Below are 6,452 nucleotides of genomic sequence, written 5' to 3'. Positions count from 1 at the left end.
GGATTGTTACATTCCTGATTCTCAAACAAATAAATCAATGTATTTTCCCCCCAAAAAAATACACCCATAAAATCCAAATTTATGTTCTTGGATTGTCACATTCCTGACTCACAAACAAATAAATCAATGTATTTTCCCCCAAAAATATTACACTTTATTTGGGGGGGTAAAGTGTATTTTCCCCCCAAAAAAATTAAAACAAACAAACAAACATATAGATACTAATCAGTACCATTGTGCAAGATACAATTTCAAATGGTAGCCTACATATATGTAGATACTAACAGCGCTATTGTGGTAAATGTAATTTAAAATACTTGCCTGAGAATGCAGCAACAAGACCTTGAATTTCTTGACTCCAATCAAAACCATGAGAAGCCTCATGCACAGCCCCGTACTCTCGTGTCCATAGCTTCTGATCAGTTTTCCAGGCCGCAACTAATTCGGGTTCTTTCTCCTTAATTGTAGAAGGTATTGATTTCCAGAGAAACCGCACACTGTTTCTGCAATATACCACCCCACAGATGAAATTCTGAATACAACTAAGACCTCCACTCATAGAAGAACAAAAACACCAAAACCCATTGTTGCAAAACAGGATTTACTCGAAAGCCTCAATTAGAAAAAAGGAAATAATACCAGAACCGTAAAATTTAATAGCAAATGGGATTGGCTCGAAAAGCCTCAAAAAGTAAATAAATAAATAAAACCCTTGAAACCCCCATGTATTGCAAAGAACATTAACCCAAAAGCCCAAAAATGCAGAACCACAAAGGTACACACAAAAACCAAATAGTAGGGTTTTGTAACTCACGGTTTCAGCAATCTAAAGCTCCAAATACTAAAAAGAGGATAAAAGAAAAGAACTTACATATCATCATCATAAATATGGCCCAGAAGATGAATGGCGTAGGGCCATTGATCCTCATAAGTAACGCCCTCTGCCGCAGCCTGTTCAGAATACACAAGAATAGATTGAGCAGAATACAGTAGTACAACTTCAGTTAACTGTTTTTGGATGGTTTAGCCTATAAAACACAGGTTCCGTTGGGCTTTAATATAAGGAATGAGTTATCCACTTTCAGGCGAGGATCTTAACAAAATCTGCAGCACCGAAGCAATTGTAATCTCAACTTCTAGATTTTGATTAGCCCCCATAAATTTCCGGATATGTATATAATATTTCCATATATGTACTTAACCAATTTTCACAAAGTAATATAACAGTGCGCGCTAAATCCACAAGCCAAAAAGAAAAAGAAAATAACAGTAACAGTAACATAACAAACTCAGCACCGAAAATCATGAGCTTATTATAGTACTTGGTAATCGTGGGCTTATTATAGTATTTAGTTATGAATCAAACAGCGTAACCAAAAAGAATTAAACAAAACCCAAATTCCAAATATTTTAATCTGTCTTTGGTCACCTGAACTAAACAGTAAACACGATTAGCCGCGTCAAGCTTAGCTTCTAAAACCAAGCCTAAAACCCTAATTCCTACCATTTGCTACATGTTCTCAGCAACCAAACAAACACAACACAAATATGCAGAACTCCGAAAAAAGGTTTCGGAAACTATAAAATTACCTCCCGAAACCTCTCGAACTGCTCGTCGGGCTTTTCGGGGCCGATCTTGAGGACGTGAACGATCTTGGTGTTTATCTAAGAAGAAGAAGAAGAAGAAAAATACCCAAAGCAAGGACAAGTACAGGAACTCAAGAAGAAAAATTGCCTGAAGCAAGAGGTTGTCGCAGATATCAGCGATCTTTTCATAGGATTTAAACGCCGAGGGTTCTATGAGGAAAGAAGCCGAAATTGCAGGGATGAGGGCAGTACAGTAACTCACAATTTAAAGACCAAAAACCCATATTTGTTTAGTAGTCAAAGGATTTAAAGGGGGTAAAAACGTAATAGTAACGCAGGATAAAAAGACCAAAACATCCATTAAAAAAACTCAATTATGTACAAACTTAGAGGGTAAAAATGTAATTTTGATATAAAAAGACAAAAATGTCCAGCAGATTTCTTTACCAGCCAAGGATATCAGGGGTAAACTAGTAGTTATAAAATCGCAACATAAAAAAAAAATGGTTTACACTTTTAAATAAGGAATAATTGCACTGTTGGTCCCTGTGGTATACCACAATTATTTTTCATTCTCTATGGTTTAAAAAGTTCACGGGAAGTTCTTCTGATATGCAATAATTACAAATCAATCCATAGCTTCAAACTCTGTTAAAATTTTTAACAGATTCTGTCAAATGCCACGTCAGCGCCACGTGTCGTCATCTTATTGGTGACACGTGGCGCTGACATGTCTAATCTTAATAAAATAATATAAATTTATTAAAAAATAAATAAAAATACTTATTTTTTTTAAAAAAAAAATTAAAAAAAAAACAAAAATGGGGAAAAGGGGTGGCCGCGCGCCACCCCCAGAGGCCGCCGGGGGTGGCGCGCGGCCACCCCAGTGGCCGGGGATGGCTGGGCCACCCCTTCAGCTTTTTTTTTTTTTTTTTTTAATTTTTTTTATAAAAAAATAAGTATTTTTATTTATTTAATTATTGCATATCACGAGGACCTCCCATGAACTTTTTAAACCATAGGGAGTGAAAAATAATTATGGTATACCACAGGGACCAACGGTGCAATTATCCCTTTAAATAAAATTAACTATGCAAGGGCTGTTTTACACTTTTTATAATACTATAAGGTACAAATTACTATAAGATAAATTATGTGAGAGGTTAAAAGAAAAAGGCTAGGTATGAAGCGGGTTTATTTGATTGTTGTATTGTTAACTTGGGTTTGTGTGCTCTCTATCATTTGAGATTTTTCATTATTTTGAACTTGAAGCAGGAGATGCGTATGATATTTTCAACCTCTGACAAACCTCTAATCATCCTGTTACAGTATGATATTTTGATTATGTAATCTGGGTGTGAAGATACTCTAATGTTACAATCTTTAGGTTTTTTTGGACGGAGGTGACATTAACGATACACAATGATTGGCTTTACCGAAATCTGCTAAGTAATATTTCGCCAATTGTCCTAAACAAATTACAAATGTTTCGACAATCTCATCATTTTCTTTTACCTTATTTTGAAAAGTACGTCTTGGAATTTCTTTTTTGTTGTATTTATGTCATGAGATGGCTAAGAATGAGTGGGCGAATGAATAATAACGAGGGCTGCTACATTCACACCCAAATCCCCACAACCTGATGTGGCATTCCACATCAAATTTTTTTTTTTTCGTTTTCTTTTTCCTCTCCACCTCCTCCCTCCATCTTCCCTCACCTCCCATCTCCGGCCACCCGTTCTAGCTGGGGAACGACTAGATCCCGGCCAGTTGGCCGGATTTGGCCGGGGAACGGCCAGATCCTGGCTAGTCGGCCAGGATCCGGTCGTTCTGGCCGGGAAAGGGTCGAATCTCGGCTAGGATCTGGCTAGGAAGGACCGGATCCCCGGCCAGAACGGCCGGGGAACAACCAGGTCCCGGCCTGCTCGTTCTAGCCGGGAAAGGGCCGAATCTCGGCCAGTCGGCCAGGATACGGCCGTTCTGGCCGGGAAGGTTCTGGCCGGGGAACGACCAGATCCCGACCAGTCGGCCGGGAAAAGGCCGGATCCCGTCCAACTCCGGCTCTCTCCGTCACAGTCACTGTCTCCGTTTTCAGTTGCTGACTGGAAGAGAAAAGAAGAAGAATGAGAGAGATAAGAGCGAGAGGAGAGAAGAACGAGAGAGAAGGAGAGAAGAACGCGAGAGAGAGAGAGAGAGAGAGAGAGAGAGAGAGAGAGAGAGAGAGAGAGAGAGAGAGAGAGAGAGAGAGAGTTTTCATTTTAAAAAAGAAAGAAAAAAAAATATTTCCACATCAGGTTGTAAAAAAATGTTGTGTGAATTTGGGTGTGAGTATAGCATTTTTCAATAATAACTACCCTGTCCCTTTGTTTTTCTTGTCCGTGTCCATTCCGGTGCTCATGATAATGATCCACCGTGTCTCATTTGCTTTCAAAACTTTATTTTAAATTGAATCAAAAGTAAACATGAAATCCCACTAACAACTGGCATTGGCCTTGTCAAACAGTTGGGCTGCCCAACTATCGTTTACCTTCTTTCTCGGGCAATATTTTGTTCAGCGCGAAGGAGAGTTCCAAATGTAGCATGCCCTTAATTTTGGGCGGACTTCTTATGCAATAGGACAATCTATTTGGGCTCAATTTATGAACTGAAGAACTAGAAGGATGGGTATAAGGCTATATAGGTCAACTTTAACTCGATTAATTTAATTAACAGGTCAAACCTCTCAATCTTAACCTCTAATTTTGTATTGAGTTCGTGTTAGGCTCGCAGGTCATGTAAAAAATTGTTTAGCTATTATGTCGTGCGTCGGGTTTGGGTAGTGTCGTGTCGAGGTATGAGTATAAGACTATATAGGTCAACCCTAACTTGATTCATTTAATTAAAATGTTAAATACCCTATTGGTATCTGAATTTTAAGGTTTTTTTTTTATTTTTATTTTTTTTTATTTAGTACCTGAGTTTTCATTTGTTTCATAGGTGGTACTTGAATTATGGGTAAAAACCCATTTAATATTTCTGTTACATTTTTCGTCTAAATATTAACGGTCCGCCACGTGTCAATCGCTGAGGTTGACATGTGGCACTATATAAAAAAAATTATAAATTAAAAAATAGAAATCTTTAAAAATTAATTAAAAATAATAAAATTTAATTTTTTTTTTAAAAAAATAAATAAAAAATTGAAAAAAACAAGAAGAGGGGTGCCTGAGCCAACCCCCTTGGCCACCATGGGGTGGCCGACCACCCCCATTTTGGATAAGGGGGTGGCAGGGGGTGGTTCGGTCACCCCGTGGCAGGGAAAAAAAATAAAAATTGTTTGATGTGTTTTGGCCCTTGGGGGTGGCCGAACCACCCCCAAGGGCCAAAACCCTTCAAATTTTTTATTTATTTATTTTTTTCTGCCATGAGCCACCCCATTTTTTCTTTTCAATTTTTTACTTATTAATTTATTATTTTTTGTTATTTTTAATTAATTTTTAAAGATTTTATTTTATTTTATTTTTATTTTTTATTTAGTACCACGTGTCAACCTCAACGGTTAAATGTGGCAGACCGTTAATATTTGGACATAAAATGTAACAGAAGTACCAAATGAGTTTTTACCCCCAACTCAGGAATCACTTATAAAACAAATGAAAACTCGGATTTTAAATTTAAAAAAGCTTAAAACTCAGGTACCAATAAAGTGTTTAACTCTTAATTAAAATGGTCAAACTCCTAAATCTTAATCCTTTAATTTCGTGTTTGGTTCGTGTTGAGTTTGCCGGAGGTGTAAAAAATTATCAGCCCTATCATCATTTTGGTTCAATGCATATTTGTATATACAGGTTCATCTTTTAACATTTGTGATAATCTAATTACATAAAAGATTCCTTGTGCGCCCTTCTTTCTCCACTATTTTAACGTCTTTGGTCATGTAGAGTGCCATTAGTTTGTCGAGACCGCTCAGGTCGTTATGTCGTGTGCAACATCATTTACCATGCGTGAATGTGGAAAAGTGTGACTTGATCAAAGAAATAGCTAAATGCACTTTCGCCACACGTAAAATCCCCATTATTCTTTTCATCATGATATAGTTGTTCTGAACCCCATTAGGGTTTAGGGTTAGGGTTTAGGGTTTAGGGTTTAGGGTTTAGGGTTTAGGGTTTTAGGGTTTAGGGTTTAGGGTTTTAGGGTTTAGGGTTTAGGGTTTTAGGGTTTAGGGTTTAGGGTTTAGGGTTTAGGGTTTAGGGTTTAGGGTTTAGGGTTTAGGGTTTAGGGTTTAGGGTTTAGGGTTAGGGGTTAGGGTTTAGGGTTTAGGGTTTAGGGTTTAGGGTTTAGGGTTTAGGGTTTAGGGTTTAGGGTTTAGGGTTTAGGGTTTAGGGTTTAGGGTTTAGGGTTTAGGGTTTAGGGTTTAGGGTTTAGGGTTTAGGGTGTAGGGTTTAGGGTTTAGGGTTTAGGGTTTAGGGTGTAGGGTTTAGGGTGTAGGGTTTAGGGTTTAGGGTTTAGGGTTTAGGGTTTAGGGTTTAGGGTTTAGGGTTTAGGGTTTAGGGTTTAGGGTTTAGGGTTTAGGGTTTAGGGTTTAGGGTTTAGGGTTTAGGGTTTAGGGTTTAGGGTTTAGGGTTTAGGGTTTAGGGTTTAGGGTTTAGGGTTTAGGGTTTAGGGTTTAGGGTTTAGGGTTTAGGGTTTAGGGTTTAGGGTTTAGGGTTTAGGGTTTAGGGTTTAGGGTTTAGGGTTTAGGGTTTAGGGTTTAGGGTTTAGGGTTTAGGGTTTAGGGTTTAGGGTTTAGGGTTTAGGGTTTAGGGTTTAGGGTTTAGGGTTTAGGGTTTAGGGTTTAGGGTTTAGGGTTTAGGGTTTAGGGTTTAGGGTTTAGGGTTTAGGGTTTA

The 6,452-nt window shown here is 38.0% G+C and overlaps 1 long non-coding RNA gene across 1 annotated transcript; it reads right to left on the bottom strand.

The window, feature by feature from the left end:
• Positions 1-871: 871 nt before the first annotated feature.
• On the bottom strand, positions 872-1,931 carry LOC133879384 (uncharacterized). The gene is made up of 2 exons (XR_009902062.1): positions 1,591-1,931; positions 872-951 (listed from the first exon to the last, which is right to left on the bottom strand). It is a non-coding gene; the product is annotated as an uncharacterized LOC133879384 (long non-coding RNA).
• Positions 1,932-6,452: the final 4,521 nt, after the last annotated feature.

The sequence above is a fragment of the Alnus glutinosa genome, chromosome 10 (assembly GCF_958979055.1).
Source record: "Alnus glutinosa chromosome 10, dhAlnGlut1.1, whole genome shotgun sequence".
In the NCBI taxonomy this organism is placed as follows: Eukaryota; Viridiplantae; Streptophyta; class Magnoliopsida; order Fagales; family Betulaceae; genus Alnus; species Alnus glutinosa.
The sequence above is the reverse complement of the archived record's forward strand: the minus strand, read 5'-3'. Positions and strand labels throughout refer to the sequence as shown.